Source organism: Erinaceus europaeus, chromosome 3 (genome assembly GCF_950295315.1).
Source record: "Erinaceus europaeus chromosome 3, mEriEur2.1, whole genome shotgun sequence".
Classification (NCBI taxonomy): Eukaryota; Metazoa; Chordata; class Mammalia; order Eulipotyphla; family Erinaceidae; genus Erinaceus; species Erinaceus europaeus.
In genome coordinates, this window is record NC_080164.1 from 116,098,776 (window position 1) to 116,121,416 (window position 22,641).

At 40.3% G+C, this 22,641-nt stretch overlaps 1 protein-coding gene and 1 non-coding gene across 14 annotated transcripts in view; both read right to left on the reverse strand.

Moving 5' to 3' along the window:
* Positions 1-22,641, reverse strand: part of MAPK10 (mitogen-activated protein kinase 10) — a 302,017-nt gene that overhangs the window by 215,524 nt on the left and 63,852 nt on the right. The window lies entirely within an intron of this gene.
* Positions 10,174-10,337, reverse strand: LOC132537748 (U1 spliceosomal RNA). Its single transcript, XR_009549201.1, has one exon. It is a non-coding gene; the product is annotated as a U1 spliceosomal RNA (small nuclear RNA).

Sequence of the window (22,641 nt, forward strand, 5' to 3'; positions counted from 1 at the left end):
AAGTATGGGACGATCCCACTCATAAACAGAAGTTGAGAAAGAAGAAAATAAAGGGAAACTCAAAGCAGGATTTGACTGAATCTGGAGTAGGGCACCAAAGTAAAAACCCTGGGTGAAGGGTGAGGGTGGATGTTCAGCTTCATGGGGTGGGGGATGGAGGTGGGGGTGTGATGGGACACAGTCTTTTGGTGGTGGGAATGGTGTTCATGTACACTCCTATTAATTTGTAGTCATATAAGTCACTAATTATGAGAGGGGAAAATTGATAGAATGTCTTAAACTTTTAAAATCACAGGCTGAGTCTTTTTAATACATAGGCTGAGTCTTTGATATGTTGACTCTCTTAAAAGCTTAGACCAGGGAGAACAGAAGCAACCAGTGGCACAGCTATATGCAAATAATGTCAAAGGACATAAAATTATGGTGATGTTGTGTATGATACAGTAAATCCTAACAAAGGGATATTTCAAAGTTAAATCAATTGCCAAATAATGTGATTATAGCAATAATTATCTATTGTCTTCTTAAACCCTAAGACAGCAGGAACCTCCCACTTCCTCTATAGAGCCTATCTTTCCCCCAGTCCTGGACCCTCTAGAGTGGGGCTCACTTTGCTGCATGCTTCTCTCAATTCATACCAAATGATATTGCCTCTGCCAATCTCAGCCTAATCAACTCAACAAGTACCACTTCAGCATGCTTCACTTCAGACTGTGTGCAGAGATGTCAGGCATGGAACCCTTCAGCCTCATTACTCGGGTGAGACCTTTCCTTTCATAGGACTCTCTAATTCAATTCCAGGTGGTTCAATTCCTAACAAAGTCCTAAAACCTAGATATAGACCAGGTCCTGTAAGGTAAAGCATATGTTCACATGTATCCATAAATTAGGGCAAAATATATACCTGAAAGCAAAAATACACAATAGTCTGTAGTAAGTCAGTATCAAGTTCATAATGAAATAGTGTCTACTTAGACTCAGATACCCTCCTCACATACTTCCTTTTATAGTTCTTTCACTCACTCCAAAGCTATCCTCATGAAAGCAAGGACTGCAAAAGCTGAACAAGGGCAAGAGACTGGCATACTTTAACAATGACTGTTTAGTCACTATCGGGCCACCCCATTAGCTGGAGCCCTATTCAGGGAGTCCTGAGGTTCCCAAACAGACATGATGGGCCTAGACCTCGAATAAATCCCTCTCTCCATGTTACTGGTCATTTCTATCAGAAACAACACAATAGACCCTTTTGTAGGCCCCCATAGGACCTTGCCCTCAACTTGGATCAACAATGGTAGAGAATCTTCCATCCTCTGAAGGGAGGCTGGACAATATACTCTATGCTACAACTGAGGAAGATGGGTCCTGATATTGGGGCAGCTTGGAACATTCCTACTTATGATCACAGAATGTGAGCTCAGATCTACAGGGATGCAGAGGTCACATAGGCTCCTAAGCTGAACATAGGCCCCAGATCACATCAAATTTACGGGGTTTACAATCAACAATATTTATATACTTTTCCCATATTTGGGAGCTACTCTCTCTTCCCTGATCCAGCTTTCTGGTCCTTTTCTAGCTATGACATCATCTCCCCAGACAATAATCAGAATCCACCTGCATATCAAATTTCAGGCTCAGGCAAAAAAAAAAAAAAAAAACACTTGTATAGCCACAGGCTCTTTGGAATATAACTAAAATAGGCCTACTAGCTATCTACAAAATGGAGACCCCCCCCCACCTCAAACCCCTCTTCTGTACTATTCCAGCCTTTAGGTCCATGATTAGTCAACAATTTTGGCTTTGTATGTTAACTCTCTTGTCAACCACCACGTTCCAGATGCCAGCATGATGCCAAACAGACTTCCCTGGACAGACAACCCCAACAATGTGTCCTGGAGCCCCACTTCCACAGAGCTCTTCCCCACTAGGGAAAGAGAGACAGGCTGGGAGTATGGATCAACCTGTCAATGTTCATGAATCAATTACAGAAGCTAGACCTTCCACCTTCTGCATCCCACAATGGCCTTGTGTCCATACTCGCAGAGGGTTAAAGAATAGGAAAGTTATCAGGGGAGGGGAGGGGATGGGATACAAAGTTCTGGTGGTGGGAATTGTGTGAAGTTGTACCCCTCTTATCTTATGGTTTAGTCAATGTTTCCTTTTTATAAATAAAAAAAATTTTTAAAAGAGATCTTGTTAAGTGAGATAAGCCAGAAAAAGAAGGATGGAATTGGAATATCTCACTCAGGGACACAAGTTGAGAAATAAAAACAGAAAGGGAAACACAAAGGAGAACTTGGACTGGGTTTGGTGTATTGTACCAAAGCAAAGAACTCTGGGGAGCGAGGGCTTTCAGGTCCTAGTGCATGATGGTGGAGGAGGAACTATGCATGAAGTTAAGAGTGTATTGCAGAAATTTGTTATTATATAATAATAAATTATGTTTCTATATTAATAGTATAATTCCTATAAATCACATTTAGATTATATTACATTAATATAAGTGCATCTATACTCTTAATAGTACCATTATATTAGTAAAACGGTGCATAGTATATTATGATACAATATACAGTAGAATATGTAATAACTGCTATAGTGTTCTTATTTCATACTCCTCGATGATGATGATGATGGCTTGGAGCAGGAAAGTAGTTGTAGAGGTAAGGTAAGTTAAAGTATTCATTTTGAGGGAAATAGTCTGAAATTGACCCAATAGTACTGGTCAATTTCTGTTTATGTGTGAACTGTGAGAAAACAAAAGTACTCATCGAAGACTTCTAAATTTCAGGTTGAACACAATGTGAACATTGATGTCATTCAGTGAGATGGCAAAGAACAAGGCAAAGGTTTCATTGTAACTAGGGCTGAGAATCAAAAGTTTGGTTTTTGAGTGGTCAGAGAGGTCAGGGTTGAAAATATAAACTTGAGGGTCGGGCATTAGTGCAACAGGTTAAGCGCACGTGGCACACAGCACAAAGACCAGCATAAGGATCCTGGTTGGAGCCCCCTGCTCCCCACCTGCAGGGGAGTCACTTCACAGGCATTGAAGTAGGTCTGCAGGTGTCTTATCTCTCTCTCCCCCTCTCTGTCTCCCTCCCTCTGTTGATTTATCTCTGTCGTATTCAACAGCAACAACAACATCAATGACAATAACAACAACAACCAGGGCAACAAAATGGGGGGGAATAGCCTCCAGAAATAGTGGATTCATAGTGCAGGCACCAAGCCCCAACAATAATCCTGGAGGCAAAAAAAAAGAAAGAAAGAAAGAAAGAAAAGAAAATATAAACATATGCATTTGTGTATATTTAGCCACGAGATTGGATGAGGTAACTTAGAAATGAAAAGGAGAAAAAGAGAAATGATGGTATTTGAGTTACAGGGGACTCTTGACATTTCACAAACATTAGGAGTATGTAGCAAGAAAGCCATCAATAAAACAAAAGGAAATCTGGGAGAGGAGCAGTACACCATCTCTCAAGAGCAGCTAATAAGGTTAAGTCACAGGTGAACCCCAAAGTGGTTATTGTGTAGTGTTCCTTCCACTTGAGGCGCTAGCCCTGGTGTTGAAATAGCTGGCAATCTCTCCTTCTGAAAACTCAAATGTTACCTTCTTGGTAATTTTATCAATGGCTACACTACCAAAATGTTTCAACTTTATAATATGTAATAGGTTGTATGTTTTACTTATGATCTATTTCCTTCTCATTATAATAAAAACGGGGATCTGAGTCTGTTTTATTCATTGCTATTTCCCCAGCTATGAGACCAGTGCAGCCAGCTAGCACTCAGCACTCAGTAAACATTAAGCAAATGAACATATCCAACAATCACTACATCAAATCTAGGAGCTTTACATGGTGGATTTGGCTACTTTCTTTTCTAATCAAAGTTTACCTTCAGGTACTGACAGTGCAAAGCAGATGTGTGACAGGAAGTGGTATACACATATAACTAGCTTGCTACAAGACTAGCAGACAGTACATGAATCGTGAAGGCTTTGATGACACAAGGGAATATCAGGAAAGGTGACCATTCTCAAGGGACATTCAGTCTGGTGGTAAATAGGAAAATCATAGTATAGTATGATAATAGCAAACATAGGTGAGACAAGCTAATGGGAGGTGGGATTCCAGACAGATGGAAAATTCACTTGTGCATCACAAAGAACACAAACTCAGAATAAAAGAAAGAAAGAGAGAGAGAGAGAAGGAGAGAAGGAGAGAAGGAGGGAGGGAGGGAGGGAGGAAGGAAGAAAGGGAGGGAGGGAGGAAGAAATGGATGGAGGGAGGGAGGGAAACCTGGGTTGTTAGTCATCTGTTTTCTCATTATTCATTGACCTCTGAGCACTACATTAGGCATTGGAGAATATGATAAACAAACAAAGTATTTCCTCCCATATGGAATTCAAGCTGGCAAGGCTGATCATCTCTCTGTGTGAAGTCAGTAGTTCAGAAAAACAGCTACTGAGAAGCTTTATCAGTCTTGAGTCAGCCAACTCCAGGTAGCCATGCTCCATATCACGTTGGCCTCCACTGGAGCAGGTATATGTAGTTGTGATGGATGGTTCTCAATCACTGATCCAACAGTTACAGAAAATGTACAAGGTTTTATTTGAGTAAAAGCAGTCAGACAAGATATATACATTTTCTTCGTTTTGGAAACATACTGATAAGGGCTGGGCAGTTGCATACCAGGTTGTGCGCCCACGTTACCATGCACAAGAACTCAGGTTTGAGCCTCCACTCCCCACCTGCTGGGGGGGGGGGGGCACTTCATGAGCACTGAAGCAGGTCTGCATGTGTCTTTCATTCTCTCTCCCTCTCTATCTTCCCCTTCTCACTCTCTTCCTCTTGTTTATTTACTTATTTATTTTGTCTCCAGAGTTATCTCTGGGACTCAGTGCCTACACTACAAATCCACTGCTCCTGTGGCCATTTTTAATATATTTTTGGATAGAAGAGAGAGAAATTGAGAGAGGAGGGGAAAACAGAAAGGGAAGGAGAAAGACACCTGCAGACATGCTTTATCGCTTGTGAAGCGACCCCCCTGCAGGTGGGGATCTAGGGGGTTGAACTGGGATCCTTTAACAGGTCCTTATGCTTCATACTATGTGTGCTTTAACCTATATGCCACCGCATGCCACTGCCCTAATTTCTCCACCTCAATTTCTCTCTGTTCCCCCACCTCAATTTCTCTCTGTCCTATCAAATAAAAGATAGAAAAAAATAATAATGAAAAAAATTGGCTGCTAGGAGTGGTCAATTCATATTCTGGTAGCAAAAAAAGAAAGAAAAGAAGAAAGAGAAGAAGGATATTTATCTTTGACATTTCAAACTGAGACATGGCACTGGGAGGCTAGATGTTGGGATAAAAATAGTGTAAATCATATCATTTCCCTATAAGTTTATTTTTTTAAGGAATTCATTTCCATGTACTGCTTATCTCCTAGATAATACTTGATTGCATTGGTACCTGCCACCTTTCCAAGCTGAAAAGATTCCAAGGAACAAAATACTTGAAAACAAATTCAGTTCACCAAGGTCAATGCTAAAAGTACCTATGAAATAAAATACGAACATAAACAAATATGTGGATCATCATATAATTTATTTCCTAATGCGAGTTTTAAAATCTTTCTCCTTATAGTGAAGGAAAGCATCAGGTGATTATGGTTCCCTTAGGAAAGCTGACATTTACATCAGACCTTTTTCACATCTTGAGCACAGTCTTATTTCACTAATTGAGTCCATGGAGAGAAACTTACTTCTCAGAGTTTATAGTGGTGCTGACTCGTAAGAGTATTTTATATAGAAGTTGACTGATAGTGAAGAATCCTGGAAGGTTTTCAAAGCTTGTCTAATGATTAAATAAAGTTAGAACTCCTTTTATTTTATTTTATTTTATTTTACTTATTGAATAGAGACAGAGAGACATCAAGAGGGTTGAGAGAGAGAGAGAGAGACAGAAAGAGAGAGAGAGATGCAGCACTATTTCACTACTATGAAACTCCCCACCCTTCAGCTGAGGACCAGGGCTTGAACCTGGGTCCTTGTGGGTTGTAGCATGTGTGTTCTACCAGGTGTGGTGCTGCTCAGTCTGCCAGAACTATTTTTTTTAATTAGGTCTGATAGTTTTCAATACAAAATGAAGAAGAACAAGCAGAAAGGTGACATCCAAAAGGTTATGTTATAATACTGACTTCATTGTCTATTAGGAAAATATCATCCTTCCTCCTCTCTGCTACAGAATCTTAAAATGCTGAAGCATCAACCTCATCTCATCCTGCCACTAACACACAGAAGGAAAGAACATTACAGCTGAGTACATTAATGAGGATATTCCTGTGACTGACTGAACTTGTGGTGAAGAAAATAATAGATGTGTCTTGAACTGTGCTGACTAGTCAAAGGATGGGAGCAGCTACAGCAAGATAGATGGTGGTTTGGGAGACAGGAAGTGCAATCTAACCACTTCAGTGAAGGTTGTGGTCCTCTGTGACCTCACTGCTTTCTTTGCACAACTCACTATTGATTGTTCTCCTGCCCGACTATCCCGTTACAGTCCACCTTTTCTGAGAAAGGTGCAAATGCATCTCTATGTCAGAACGAGGCATTTTACCAAGAAAGCCACTACACCAAATTACCTAGTAACCCTACACTCTCTTTTGTCCAAATCTACAAATGCAACGACTACAGTTATAGCATTAAGGAGTCCTCATCAAAATCTACATCGTGTACACTGTTTAAGACAATAAAAGGTACAAGTATGGTTCTATGAAAAATGAATCAGCCAAAATGCCGTTCTCTATAGGGTCAGACTTTTCAGCTGTCTGGAAATATCAGTAGTAAAGAACTGTTCATTCCTTGCAATTTCCAAATATTTTTTGTACAGGTGTTTCCTGTACATTTGGGGCAGGGGATAAAAACATTCTCTACTCACTATGAAAAAGAAGACATTAGTGTGTATCTACCTGGTCAAGTCTATTTAGTCTGCTGTGTTACTTAGGTTTCTGTTTTTAAATTTTATTAGTGACTTAATATTGATATACAAAATTATAAGATAACCAGGGTATAATTCTGCACCATTCCCACCACCAGAGTTCTGTGTCCCCATTCCCTTACTGAAAACTACAGCAGGTTTTCCAAGGTTGCACATGTGGGGTAACTACTACTTCTATGACTATGTCTATATTGGTATATATTTGCTCATTTATTTCCCTATGGTCCTGCCTTTCTTTTTTTTTAAATATATATTTATTTTATTTTCCCTTTTGTTTCCCTTGTTGTTTTCTACTGTTGTTGTAGTTATTATTACTGGTATTGTCATTGTTGGATAGGGCAGAGAAAAATGGAGGCAGGAGGGGAAGACAGAGAGGGGAAGAGAAAGGCAGACACCTGCAGACCTGCTTCACCACTTGTGAAGCAATTCCCTTGCAGGTGGGAAGCTGGGGGGCTTGAACCGGAATCCTTTGGCCAGTCCTTGTACTTCATGCCACATGGCCACATGCGCTTAGCCCACTGCGCTACCACCCGACTCCCCCTGCCTTTCTTTCTAAGTTACACTTAAACCTATTACTACTTCTGAATGCCCTTCCTTTTTAAAAAATTTTTTATTTATAAAAAGAAAACACTGACAAAGCCATAGGATAAGACGGGTGCAACTCCACACAATTCCCACCACCAGAACTCTGTATCCCATCCCCTCCCTTGATAGTGTTCCTATTCTTTAACCCTCTGGGAGTATGGGCCCGAGGTTATTGTGGGATGCAGAAGGTTGAAGGTCTGGCTTCTGTAATTGCTTCCCCATTGAACATGGGCAGTGACAGGTTGATTCATACTCCCAGCCTGTCTCTCTCCTTCCCTAGTTGGGTGTGGCTCTGGGGAAGTGGGTCTCTAGGACACACTGGTGGGGTTGTCTGTCCAGGGAAGTCTGGTTGGCATCATGCTAGCATCTGGAACCCGGTGGTTGACAAGAGAGTTAACATGCAAAGCCAAACAAATTGTTGACCAGTCATGGACCTAAGGGCTGGAATAGTGCAGATGAAGAGTTGGGGCGGGGGGGGGGGGGGTCCGTTTTGTAGATAGCCAGTAGGTCTATTTTAATTATATTCCAAAGGGCCTGTGGTTATACTAGTTGTTTTTCTCCTGAGGCTAAAATCTAATATGCAGGTGAACCCAAGTTATTGTCTGGGGAGATGATGTTATGGCTGGTAAAAGGACCAGAAAGCTGGATCAGGGAAGAGAGTAGCTCCCAAATATGGGAAAGGTGTATAAAGACTGTTGACTGTAAACCCCATCTATTTGATCTGATCTGGGGCCCATACTCAGCTTAGGAGCCTATGCCCTTCATTTTTTTCCTATTCTTTCTCTGGGTCCTGATGGAGTTGGAATTCAGAGTCCTCTGGTTATCTTCCCCTTATCAGTTCTCCCCCACTGGGAGTATGGACTAAAATTTTGGGGGAGTACAAAAGATAGGAGTTCTGGCTTCTATAATTGCTTCTCCGTTGGGAGATGGATCCATACCCCAGCCTGTTTCTATCTTTCCCTAGTGGGGCAGGGTTCTGAAGAGGGAAGGTTCTAGGACGTATTGGTGAGATCATCTTCCCAGAGAAGTAAGGATGGAATCATGATAGCATCTGCAACTTGGTGGCTGAGGCTGTAATGCTTCTGTAGATGTCTTCACCTGGTGAGTTTGGCTAAGATCCATAGTTACTTGTTGTTTTGGGGGAGACTGGTTCTGTTCCCTGTTACTCCATAGCCACACCTCCCAGAAGAAATAATTTACATTGTTAGCTTGGTGCTATCAACTCCTTTGGGTATGCCCATTTAAGATAACTCAACTCCCACCTCTATTCTTTTTTTTTTTTTTTTTTTTTTTGACAGGCCAACACTTCGTTTGGTTTTATTGGAAAGCTCAGGGGCCGGCCATGGCAGGCAGAGGATCTCTAGGAGGCCCAGTCGGAGGCATCCGAGCTGTCCTTGACGTGGGTGCTCTCTGTGGCCTCGCTGAACTCGCTGAGGTCTCTGCTGTCCCTATTGCTATCCTCCGCAGCCAGGCCCTTGTCCTTGCAGCAGGCGTCTCCTGAGCTCTATTTTATGAAGGCTGCTTACTGTGGATTCCTGTAACTCTCTCCCTTCAGGCTTTTCCTGGCCACAGGGAATGTGCTCAAGCATGTATGATGAGCCCAAAGTGCAAAGAGCAAAACTCACAGAATCAGATTTCAGCAAATGATGAAGAATCCTTGCTCTCTAACTGGGATAGCTCTGAGGTGCGCTATACCACTCTTGCTCTATAAGGTGGGGAGGGGAATCCCTTTGTGTATTTGATGACCAGGTTGATAACACATAGTTGACTTCCATCTTCTTCCTATTCTCCTTCTCCATCTCCTTCTTTTGTTGTTGTTGTTGTTGCAGTTATTGTTATTGTTATTGTTATTGATGCCGTCACTGTTGGATAGGACAGAGAGAAATGGAGAGAGGAAGGGAAGACAGAGAAGGGGAAAGAAAGATAGACACCTGCAGACCTGCTTCACCACTTGTGAAGTGACGCCCCTGCAGGTGGGGAGCCGGGGACTCAAACCAGGACTCTTACGCCGGTCCTTGCGCTTCGAGCAACGTGCACTCAACCTACTGAGCTACCACCCGACCCCCATCTCCTTCTTCTTCATCATCACCTTCTTCACTTGACAAGACAAAGAGAAACTGAGAGTGGAGAGGGAGACAGAAGGGAAAGAAAAAGACAGACACCTGAAGACCTGCTTCACCACTTGTGAAGCTACACTCCCTGCAGGTGAGGAGTGGGGGCTCGAACCTGGGTCCTTGCCTCCTCTCCCTGAATATCTTCTTTCTAGTCTTTCTCTCATTCCTCTTCACTTTCATTGGTGTTTCCTACCTCCCAAATAAACTACTATGCAATAAATATTCTCTGGTTTACTTTGAAGAAGCCTAGGCCAAAACCTGTGGCAGTCTCAGTTTTAATATCCAAGACTTTAGCCCACTTTCAGTTAATTTTGGTGCTACACTCTTCTAGTTCACTGGTCTGGTTCACTCTTCTCCAGGTTAAAGAGGCATTCTTTCTCCTATTGAATAGCTATGGCTGCTTTGTCACATATTAGATTTCCTCATGTGTGTGATTTTTTTTTATTTTTTATTTTTTTATTTTTTATAGGGGAGAGCGCGAACGCAGTCCCACACTACCACAAATTATGCAGTCAAGTTTCCCACATTTGGGGAAATCGCAGGGGTCAGCACATCCGGAGTGCAATGGATAAGCCTCGCCCTGGGAAAACCACCTTCGTGATCATGGTATCTCCCCTGTGATTTTTTTTTTATCTGAGTTTTCTATTCTCCATTGACCTGAGTGCTTGTTGTTTTCTCTTCCTTCCTTCCTTCCTTCCTTCCTTCCTTTCTTTCTTTTTTCTTCAATCCCACACTGTTTTGATTACTGTTGCTTTGTGGTATATTTGGAAGTCAAGCACAATGCCACCATTTCTTTTTCTTTTCCTGAGAATCTGTTTATGGTAAGTGGAGTAAGGAAAGAAGTAAAGCCAACTACAAGATGATCTCACTTGTTTGAAATAAAGATGACTAAATTAAATGAACTTAGGGGAAAAATCTTTTGGGCTTTATGAGAACTAAGGTGGTGGGGGGGGGCGCACAAAACATTGGTGATTTAAATGCACTATATGTCGGTACGAAAATACTCCTGGGATCTTATAATTTTATAAAACACTATTGAATCACTTTTTAAAAATACAAGAAAAAGTCATGGGGTATATACTCAATGGAGTACTACGTAGCAGTTAAAAAGACTATACTGTGTCCTTTAGGGCTGAATGGATGGAACTTGTTATTATGATTAGTGAAGTAAGTAAGGAATGGAGGACAACTGTGGGATGATTTTACTCATATGTGGAATATAGAGAATTGAAACACATAAACTTGAAAAAAGAAAAAAATACATAAGGTTGAGGAGACATTATAGTAATTATGCAAAAAAATTCTCATATCTAACGCTCTAAGGTCCCTAGTTTAATCCCCAGCACCACTAAGTCAGAACTAAGCAGTGCTCTGGGAGGAGGAGGAGGAGCAGAAGGAGGAGGAGGAAGAAGGAGGAGGAGGAGGAGGAGGAAGGAGAGGAGGAGGAGAAGAAAAAGGAAAAGGAGAAGGAGATGGAGATGGAAAGGGAGGGGAAGAGAAAAGGGAAGGAGAGGAGAAAGAAGAAGAGGAAGAAGAGGAGGAGGAAAAGGAGAAGGAGGAGAAGAACAAGAGGAAGAGGAAGAAGAAGAAGAGGAAGAAGGAGGAGAGGGGGAGGGGGAAGGGGAAGAAGTGAAAACTGTACAGGCATATATACATATATAGTCAACCCAAATCTATGTCCTTGGAGATGAGGCATAGAAATTTGGTGGTTGGAGTGGTGTGGAATTATACTCCTACCACTTTATAGTCTTGTAAATTACTATTAAATCACTAATAAAATATATTTTAAAAAACATACAGGCAGAATGTATGCCTTCGTTATATGTAGGTTTTTAAATATAGGCCAGAGTTAACATACAAATATAAAAATTTGGTTCTGAAAAGCCTTTAATTACTCCATAGGTAAACATAGAGAAACTGTGCTAGGACTTATGTTTCTTTCCCCTGAGGAATCAGTAACCAAAAATAAATGCCTTCCTGCTATATATTTTAAAAAATTAAAAGATCTGCATATGAAAATAAGACACATAGAACATTTTCTAATGTTGGGCTACAGCCAGACCAAGATGAAGACCCAAAGAGAAGAAAAACAAGAGAAGCAACTTTAACACAGCCTGTCAACTGTTAGCTGGGGGTAGCATTAGAGCTATAGGAAAGAAGCCTGAGGACACTCAGCAGTTCAGTTTCATGCAGATGAGGAGGTAAGAGTGCAAGGGAGGCAGAGGCAATGAGAATACACGTGGCAGAGTACCAGAACAGAGAGAGAACAAACCTGTGGTATTTGAAGACCCTTTGAGGTTTGGCAAACCATTCATCAGAACACAACTGGGTCGATTAGCATCTCAGAATACTCTGGAAGGAACTTCCTGAAGCAATTCTCAGAGCTCCAGCCAGGCCTGTAAATAGTTTATCTTCTCACACATACACACACCCCACCCCCAGGGTGGAAAAATGAATAATACATTAGAACTCAGGTAAAAATCCTCAGAAGATTATCATCCTGAGTAGTTCAGCTAAATTCACCCTAGGACAAAGGATGCTAGGGACCTGTCAAAACAAAGCATAAAGATAAGATTTGAGAAGGTCAGCATGATCCAGAGTAGTTTAATTATGTGCTAGAACACAGTCCTAACAAGGAACACAAGCCCACCTAACCTCCAAAGTCAGGTTATCAAGGGACATATTCTAGGCAGCAGTTACAAAACCCAGGGCACCAAACTTAAAACAGAGACACCATACATAACTCAAGAGCTTCATGAGAGAAATCGTCACTCTGGAGGACAGTGAGAAAGGGCACAAAGATAGTACCCACCCTCCAAGATCACTAGAGAGTTTGAGGTCAGCACTTAGGTGTATGTTTAACTACAAGCCTGCCCTTCAGGCAACTGTGATCATGGAAGTTTCTTCTAAGAAATAGTCAAGGTCTTTTCTAACTATCATTCTTAAGGAGACCCGAGCAGATTTTATGGCTGCAATAGCCAGCACATTATGTACCTGCTGGTTCACATCAAGCACCACTGGGCAGTGGCCAGGAGCTTTGGCTTTACCAACATTTATCCATGTTTGAGGAGTTATAGCTCTTTTTTGCTCATGAAGAATAATTAGGCCATGGTTATACCAATCAGGCATGCGAAGGTATCTTTCCTGGACACTCCCCCCAGGCTCCAGAGCTGACCATGCAATTGTTTTGCTAATAACAAAATGGGGGAAAACTTTACAGGCAGTGAAGCAGATCTACAGATGTCTCTCTCTTCCTCTCTGCCCATTCCCTCTTAATTTATCTCTATCCTATGAAAAAAGAAAAGAAAGAAAGAGTGGAGGGGAGAAGGAAGAGAGGGAGGGAAGGAAAGAAAAAAAGGAAGGAAGGAAGGAAGGAAGGAAGGAAGGAAGGAAGGAAGGAAGGAAGGAAGGAAGGGAGGTAGGGAGGAAGGAAGGGAGGTAGGGAGGAAGGAAGGAAGGAAGGAAGGATATATGATCATCAGAGGTAGATTCATCATGCAGACACCATACCCCTGCAATAACCCTGCCAAAATAATGGAAGGAGGAAAGAAAGGAAGGAAGGAAGGAAGGAAGGAAGGAAGGAAGGAAGGAAGGAAGGAAGGAAGGAGATAGGAAGAAAAGAAAAAGAAATGAAACCCAGAGTCTACTAATTACCTGAATAATTGTGAGATAAGATCTTCTTAGTATATTTCTATAATTCGAATTTACTTTAATGATTCAATAAAGAGGAATAGACTAAAATAAGGAAATTTATTTTTTGAAGTAGAAGTAGTAGTCGTAATACCTTCTTCATTTTATAGGTAATAAAAACTGAAAGGAAAAGGGATAACAAATTATTTTGGCAACACAGAGATATTACTTTACACAGAGATATTACTTTACATATTATTAACAATTTAAATTAATACTTTGTAAAGTTATTACCCAAATATCCTTTCTCTTAAACTACTAAGACTAGTCTCCTAAAGACACAGACAAAAAATTACTATGCTATGCAATGCTGTTTACCAAGAATGCATCTGGGATGAGGACTTAATTATAGCATTTGAGAGTAGAACTGTTACTCTTAATCACTGCTCATGAATTTACTAAACTGGAATATTATATGGTAAACAGTGTTCATTTCTTATGAGAGAGATAATAAGATAGTTCTTATTGTAAGAGGATTATGAGGACTAATTAGTTAACATTTATAAAATATAAAATGCTTTCTTTCCTTCTTTAAGTGACTCTGAGGTCATTTAACAAGTGTCAATTTATATGCCCTCTTTTTTTTTTCTTTTCTTTCTTTTTTTTGCCACCAGAGTTCTCACTGAGGCTCAGGGCTGGCACTATAACCAGGTGCACCACCACCCTGCCTCCGATATTCCCTCTTAATAACTGGGGAGGTAGCTGGGGCACAGAACACAGGATATGCATGTGTAAGGTTCCAGGCTCATTCCCTGCCATCACATGTGCCAGAGCCAAAGGGTTCTTTGGTCTTTAAGTCTTTCTCCCTCTCTTTCTCTTAATCCATAAGGAATATCTTTATTTTTTAAAAAAGAGTTTTTTTTAAGGTTATGCAATCAGAATCCAAAATTTAGGCCCCATGACTATGTGTAAAATGTTCAGTTCTTTTTACTTAACTTATTGTACGGTCGCTCGGGTAGATCTGGGGTCTTCAAAAGCATAAATGTGCTTATCCTGGAATGCTGTGAAGGTCATTGAGCCACACTGGCTTTCCAGAATCTAAGATCACACACAATTAGCCAACTAAGAAACCCCTCTATGGTGGTCTGGGGGTGACACAGTGGTAAAGCTTTGGACTCTCAAGCATGAGGTCCTGAGTTCAAGCCCTAGCAGCACATGTGCCAGAGTGATGTCTGGTTCTTTCTCTCTCCTCCTATCTTTCTCATAAATAAAAAAATATTTTTTAAAAAATCACTCTATGGTAGAAACATAATCAGCAGACATTTTATCATTATTATTATTTATAAAGCTGCATCAGAACTCTGTGTGATGTATTTGTAGGGCTTTTGCATATGCTTCCCTTAAAAGCAATGAGCTATTATTCATGCCTGATTGTTCCTGGACCCAGGTTACATTTCTAACCTCTGGAATACTGGTTATTTGCTGAAAATAGAGGGTCACAAGACACAGTAACTACCAATGGGAGTTCCACATCATATATTTAGCAGTGAGGGGGACAGGCAGTGGTGCACACAATAGTGCTCACACGCTGCCACGAGCAAAGATCCAGGATCAAGCTCGGGTCTCCACCTGCAGAGAAGTTTCATGCGCAGTGAAGCAGTGCTGCAGGTGTCTCTCCTTCTCGCTCCCTCTCTGCCTCCCCCACTTCCCTCTCAATTTCTCTCTGTCTCTAATAAAAGAAAGAAAAGAAAAAGGGAAAAATGGCCATAGGAAGCAGTGCTATCATGGTGCCTATCATGTAGGCACCAAGAGAAGAATAACTCTGGTGGTAATAAAAAAAAAAAAAAAAACTAAAATGGGACTAGGAAGATAGCATAATGGCTATGTAAAACGACTTTCAGGCCTGAGACTCTGAGGTCCCAGATTCAATCTTCATCATCATCATCATCTTCTTCTTCTTCTTCTTCTCCCTCCTCCTTCCTCCTTCCTCCTTCCTCCTTCTCCTCCTCCTCCTCCTCCTCCTTCTTCTTCTTCTTCTTCTAGTGTTTGCCCTTCTGCCATAGCCAGTCAACAGCGTCAGGTTGAAAGCTGTCAGGAGCTGCTTGTTGCTGGCTTTGAAAGTGACTGGGATCCATGTGGATTCAGTCGGCTAGGAAGGATCGTCAGTTTCCCCAATGAATGGGTACTCACGGGATGCACCACGAGAAGGTCGATCCAATCAATCCCCATCAAAACTATAAACCAGAGCTGAGCAGTGCTCTGGTAAACAAAAACAAAAACTTAAACTAATAAGTAAAGCGGTGAGAGTCCTGGGGGGTGAACTGTTATTTCTTTAGTGAAGGCAGGAGTCTACTAACTTGTTCTAGGAAGCCGGATGGGCCTTAGATGCCCAGCTGGCAAGGGCTGCACCGAGCTCTATCTGATCCACAGACTATTCACCCTGCACCCACTGTGTATCTGTCCTGTGTTCAGGATGAGGAACACAACAGCATATGGTCTATCTGCAAGGCACTCACACTCTGCACTCCAGAGGAAAGCACAATGATCACTAGCCACACCCCCTTCAGACCTGGGCAAAGAGGGTCCCATTTCACCATAACTGCCTGTGCTCTGTAACTAGTTCATAATCACAGTGCTCATTTTTTAAGTACAAAGGCTATTTAGTTTTATCCCTTTATTCAAATTGTTCCTCTTCTCAATTTCTCAGCCATTTCACTGGTATTTCAGACAGCTGCTTTTGCCTTCCATTTCAGAGAAATCTATACATAACCTGCAAGCAAAAAAAAGTACTTGAGTGGCAAATATACTTCTCTGCTGGCACTCTCTTGAGCATGCCCACTTAGATTGAGAAGATAGTGCTGGCTAGAGGAACTCATCAAGCCTTCCTGACAAAAGCACCTGACTCAGTGTAGCAAGGTGACATTGTTAATAAGCTGCTAGCACAGCTAGTTTGGGGTTGGGCAGACTAATTGCGTACAGTTTTTCATTCACTGCAGGCAAAACACTCTCTACTTTTCCACATATGACATCCAGGCCCATCTTCAGTGGCACTGAACCACGGCCTTTGTAGACTCATCATTAGTATTCAGAAGGAACCACAATTGCTTGGAACTGGAAGCACAGAAGGCAGACATTTGGCAGCATCACACGGGGTTCACTGCAGAAGTCAAGCAGCAAAGAGACACAGGGCTGCCAGTCAGGGGCCTTAGTTGCCTTGGCAACAGCAGCAGGCTGTGCTAGTAAACTGTGTGGGCTTCTCACCTGCCAACGTTTCAATTCAGACTTTACTGCTGATTTTTTAAGTCCAGTATTTGTAAGTGACCTATTTCTGCAGTAACTACTAGAAATCATTCTTTGCCTTAGAAAAAAAAAGTCACCAACTATCTGTAAAAAGATCTAAATTTTAGGGTATCGAAATACAATTATTTAATTGTGCAGAATACCTGACACCCTCCCCCAAAGGAAAAAAAACAAGAAAAAAAAAAAACCTGAATCTACCCCTTTATTCTAAGAGCTGCTTGTTTTGCTAAAAAGCTAGTTTCTAAGTACACAAATACAATGACAGCTAGAATGCTAGTAATGTGAACCTAATCACCAAGACAAAGGCCATTTCAAATTCTGGGTGAGAATTCCAACCACTTTTACATTTTATTTCCAATTGCATTGTATATCTCAAATTGGGAGTGGGAGGGGGAGAAGCCTTATTAACTTTGACTTTCTCTAGTTGCACTCACGCCCAAGTGAACTAAGTAAGTAAAGCTGCCTCTGTCCACTTTGAACTCAGGCATCCCACTGAGGGAATTCCTCTGCCTTAATAATTACAATAAGCTCTAATTTGCTGATGCACAAGGTAAAACAGAAGAAAAATGTCTTCACTACAACAATGCAGGGGACAAAGCCACGATGCAGGCCTCTAAGTCTCAGTGCTCTTAACCCACATCTCTTCTAGGTCACTCTAGCTTCATTAAGTTTCTCTTCAACTTTCTTTTTTTCAATTTCATGCTAAATTATATTTTCCCAGAAAGTCTGTATGTGAAAAAGAAAAAAATTCCTGTCCTTTGCTCTTAGCAGTCAATTCTCTCTTATCAGCAATTGCTAAAACAGGTTCACCTCTCTCTTCTGTGACTTTCACTTTTATTTATCAATATACATTTTCCAAGTACATGTATCTACTAGCTTTGTTCTATGTTCTTGGCAAAGGGGGAGATAATAATACCAACATGAATTAAATATATTTCCTGCCTTTAAAGCACAAGTCTAATAGGAAAAAACAAGGTAGATAAATGACAGATATTTCTACTATCTCTAAAAGAGGAAAGGCAGTTTTACACATAGTATAGGAAAACACAGATGCTAAAATGTAACTTTCAAAAATTAAAAAAATTACTCTCATTCATATATAAAATGAACACATCAGCTGTTTTGTTTGACTGATAGATTCATACCCTCATCTGGACAGAATGCATTTGTACTATTATCCTAAGCTATGTGCTATAGATTAAAAGCACAAACACTGCTCTCGGCTTTGAAGAAATTAATTTCTACTATACAATACATAATTATCTGCTGGACAGAAAGTTAATCAACTCTGCATCCCCCTGCAAAGTCAGTAACATCCAGAGGATTTTCTAGAAAACTTCCAGAAATTCTTTCCTCTTGGACATGTGTGTGTGTGTGTGTGTGTGTGTGTGTGTGTGTGTGTGTGTGTGTGTGTGTGTAACAAGATTTAGAAACAAAGAGGGAGACAGTGGGTGGTGTACTCAGTTAAGTGCTCATATCACCATATGCAAGGACCACTCCTCACCTGCACAGAGGACACCAGTGGTGAAGCAGGTCTGCAGGTATCTATCTTTCTCTCTCCCTCTGTATCTTCCTATCCAATAATAATAATAATTAAAAGCTCACTGGTAGTGGTGGATTACTAGTGTTAGCACTAAGCCTCAGTGATAAACCTGGTGGGAAAGGAAGAAAGAAAGAGAGAAAAAAAAAGAGGAAAGAAAGGAAAAAAGATGGGGGAGAAAAGAAGAAAGATGGGAGTAGAAAAGGAGGAGGGAGGGAAGGAGGGAGAAAGGAAAAAAAAGAGGCATGGCTAAGTACTTGAATATGACTGAACACAAGGCTATGGAAGGAGAGAGAGATCAAGGTAGTCACAGATGACTTGCAGGTGGAAAGTTTCACAGTGGTGAAGCAGGGGGAAAGGTGTCTCTATATCTCTTTTCCTCTCTATCTCCCCACCCCACTCAATTTATCTCTGTCTATATCCTATAATAAATAAATAAAAATATTGTTAAGTGTGTCCTTAGTCTGTCTTGTGATGAAGGTAATATATGTGTTCATAGTGCACAGATGATAATAATGTGTTTTCAACATGCTAAAGGCCAATCTGAGCCTTTCTTATATATCCAATATACTGAGAGTTACCAAGAATGATGGAACTTCAATTTTATTCAACTGGCATAATATACTCTTACAAGGAACATAAGTATGAGTGTAGAGACTAGAACTGGAAAATACTGCATTGATTTTTTTTTAATTTTTAATTTCTTTATTGGAGAATTAACGTTTCACATTCAACAGTAAATACAATAGTTTTTACAGGCATAACATTTCCCAGTTTTCCATATAACAACTGCATTGATTTTTAAGACAAAGAACTTCCGAGCAGTGGGTTAAGTACATGTGGCGCAAAGCACAAGGACCGGCATAAGGACCCTGGTTCGAGCCCCTGGATCCCCACCTGCAGTGGAGTCGCTTCACAAGCGATGAAGCAGGTCTGCAGGTGTCTATCTTTCTCTCCCCCTCCCTGTCTTCCCCTCCTCTCTCCATTTCTCTCTGTCCTATCCAATAATGACATAAATAACAACAATAATAACTACAACAATAAAACAACAAGGGCAACAAATGGGAATAAATAAATATAAAAAAATTTAAAAAAGAACTTCCTCTTAAATATTTTAGTGCTTTATTTTTCATTTAATAAGACAGAGAGAAATCAAGAAAGCTGGAGGAGGAGGGAAGGAGAGAGGAAGAAAAAGAGGGAGGGAGTGAGTGAGAGAGGGAGAGAGAGAGGAAGAGAGAAAGAAAGAAAGAGAAAGAGAAAGAGAAAGAGAAAGAGAAAGAGCAAGAGAAAGAGAAAGAGAAAGAGAAAGAGAAAGAGAAAGAGAAAGAGATAGAGATAGAGAAAGAGAAGCACTACTGCTTCATGGCTCATGAAGTTTCCCCACTGCAGGTGGGCACAAGGGGCTTGAACCGGAGTCCTTGTGCGTGGTACTGTGTGCCTCAGTTGGGTGTGCCACTGCCTGGCCACTTAAATATTATTTTTAAGAGCATTATTTTCAAGCTGCCTTTCCTAATGAAGCCAGATAGTTCTCACTGTAATCTTCATTTCTTACTTGTAGGTTGCGGTCTTCAAGTTCACTTATTTAGTCTCCCTTTGGTCTATTTTGTTTCCATGTTTTTTAACAGAACTCTTGGTTTTGTTTATTGAGTTCTCCATAAGTTGGCTCACTCTTAACTTCTTATTTTAAACCTCAGTTTGCAATGTCTTCCTGAAAATGTTATTTCTAAGCTAATTTTGTTCTGAGTTTTGCTGTATTCCTTTATTAGGTTTATGAGTTCTCCATATCACCTTGACTTGCTTTTCTAGGTTTTTGTCTAACTTCTTTGAATTATATTATTAAAGCAATTTTGAACTATCTCAGAGATATAATTTTCCATACCTTTAATATTGGATTCTGAAAAGCTGTTCTTTCCTCATAATCTCATATTTCCTTGAGATCTCAAGTTGCCATGTGTCACAGAGATTTTTATCTACCCATTTTATTACTATAAATCACTAAGGTTTTTTTGTTTGTTTGTTTTTTTGCTTTTTAAAATCTGGATTTGCAATTAGCGAGCTGAACTGCTTATCCCTACTTTTCCAGTCGGTGGCACTGTGGTTTTCTTTGATTTTGTTCTATTGTATGGTGGTTAGACCATATTAGCAACTGCAGTGTCATCAAAATGAGGGTAGAGTAAGGAGAGAGCCAATTAATAGAAAAATGTGAGATCATGCTTCCAGCATCAGTGATGTCTTTCCTCTGTGAAATCCCAGTTCGGAGACTTAGTATTCAGTTTTATGGTGTCTGTACAGGTCCCAAGGAATAAGGGAGGGTGTATGTTTTAGAATGTTTTTTTCTATTTTTCTCCTTGCTAGGATCACGGTCAGTGTAGAATGTTCAGTTTGGGGTTTGTTTGTTGTTTTTTTTTTCCTCCAGTTGCTGGGGCTCAGTGTCAGCACTACAAACCCACTGTTCTTGGTGGCTTTCCCCCTCTTCCATTCAATAGGACAGAGAAATTGAGGGGGTAAGGGAGATAGAAAGGGAGAAAGAATGATACCTACAGACCTGCTTCACCACTCGTGAAGCGTCCCTGGTACAGGTGGGGGTCAGCTCCTTTACTATGAGCTTAAATAACAAATTAGGTGGGATGTGCTTAACAGATAATATTATGAGAGCATCCTCCCCCAAAGTAGAGTCTACATGTTCTCCTAAGTGCTTATAGAACATTTTCAAAGTGAAGTTATATGTTGGGACACAAAGCAAGTCTCAGTCAATTTATGAAGATTGAGATCATATAAAGCATTTGAGGAGGGGCGAGGCTATAATGGTATGAAACTAGAAATCAGCCAGCTAAAGAAAAAAAAAAGGAAAGTCACAAATCTGTGGAGAATGAACAGTATGCCATGAGCAACTATTACATCAATGAAAAAAAGCAAAGGTAAAATTTAAAAACACCTGAAGATGAATGAAACTAAAAACACAATTAATCAGAATCTAGGATTGCAACAAAAGCAATACTAGGGGTAAGTTTATAATGAAATGTTTTACCTCTACGATCAGGAAGAACACATACAAAAAAAAGTAAAAAAGATTCTACTCTCACCACTACCACTCAATATGGTGTCAGAAGCCATAACAAAAGTAGTACAGGACTTTCTCAAGAAATAAGATGAATTTCAAATAATCTAAGTTCAAACCTAAAGGAATAAAAAAAGAAGAAAAAGCAAAGCCAAATGTCAGTAGTAAAAAAGAAATAACAAAAATTAGAGCAGAGTTAGAGATGAAAAAGACTATTCAAAATAACAATAAAACTAAGAGCTGGTTCCTAGGAAAAAATTAACAAAACAGGCAAACCATCAGACCTACTCACAAAAAGAAGAGGGTTAAAACACAAATCACTAAAATTAGAAACAGAGAAATTACAACAGAAACTATAAACAAAGAAAGGGGTCTAAGAGAATTGTGAACAATTCATGGTATAAGGGAACACATATCTGTCAAAATATGTCTTTGGCAAAAGTACAAATTTCATTGGAAGAGTTCTAGAAGTAGAATGCAGACTAGCTTTGAGATAAAGAACCCCATACCCCACACCCCAGAGAGGTCCTAATCTAGCAGAAAGGGAAACTTAATGTCACTTTAACTGACCCTTCCTTTCTTCATCCCAAAGTCCTCTGCTTTTAAGACAATGTCTAAAACCATGAATTAAGTTATTCAGAATTTCTAGTTCTTTCTTATGTATTCAGGAGATATACATAATATTAATAAATTTCCAGGGGCCAGGCAGTGGTGTGCCCACTTGAATACATATGTTACAAGGTGGAAGGGCCTATGTTCAAGCCCCCAGCCCCCACCTGCAGAGGGGAAGCTTCACAAATAGTGAAGCAGTGCTGCGGGTATCTCTCTCTCTCACCCTCCTTCTTCCCCACTTCTCCCTTGAGTTCTCTCTGCTTCTATATAACAAATTAAATAAATCCATTAAAATGTCTTCCTTTACTTTTATTAATTTACTTTTTCTAGCCTGGAAGAAACCAGAAAGGTACAGGATAAATTCATCCTACCCTACAGTGACAACAAACTGTACAATTAATAGACAGGCCTAAGAAATATATGGCAAAAAGGGGGAAAAAAATCCTCTATTTGCAGAGCTATTTTCCAGCCCCCTAGTCTTATATTCCATGATGCAAATATTACTGATTCTGAAACAAGAAAAGAATGTGTCGAAAATATATGACTACAAGCTAAGTCCTCTTATGAATGTAGACATAAAAACACTAACAAACCAGATTCAATTATGTATACACAAAGTCATACACAAACATTATGTGAGACTTACTCAAGGATGGTTCAACATATGTAAATCAGCAGATGTTATGCATCGAACTAAAAAGGCAAGTGTCATTTTCCAGGTAGAATCTACATCAATAATGAATATAAGTATTAACAGAAAAAGACCTATCTGTTCCCTATCCAGTAGAAAATAA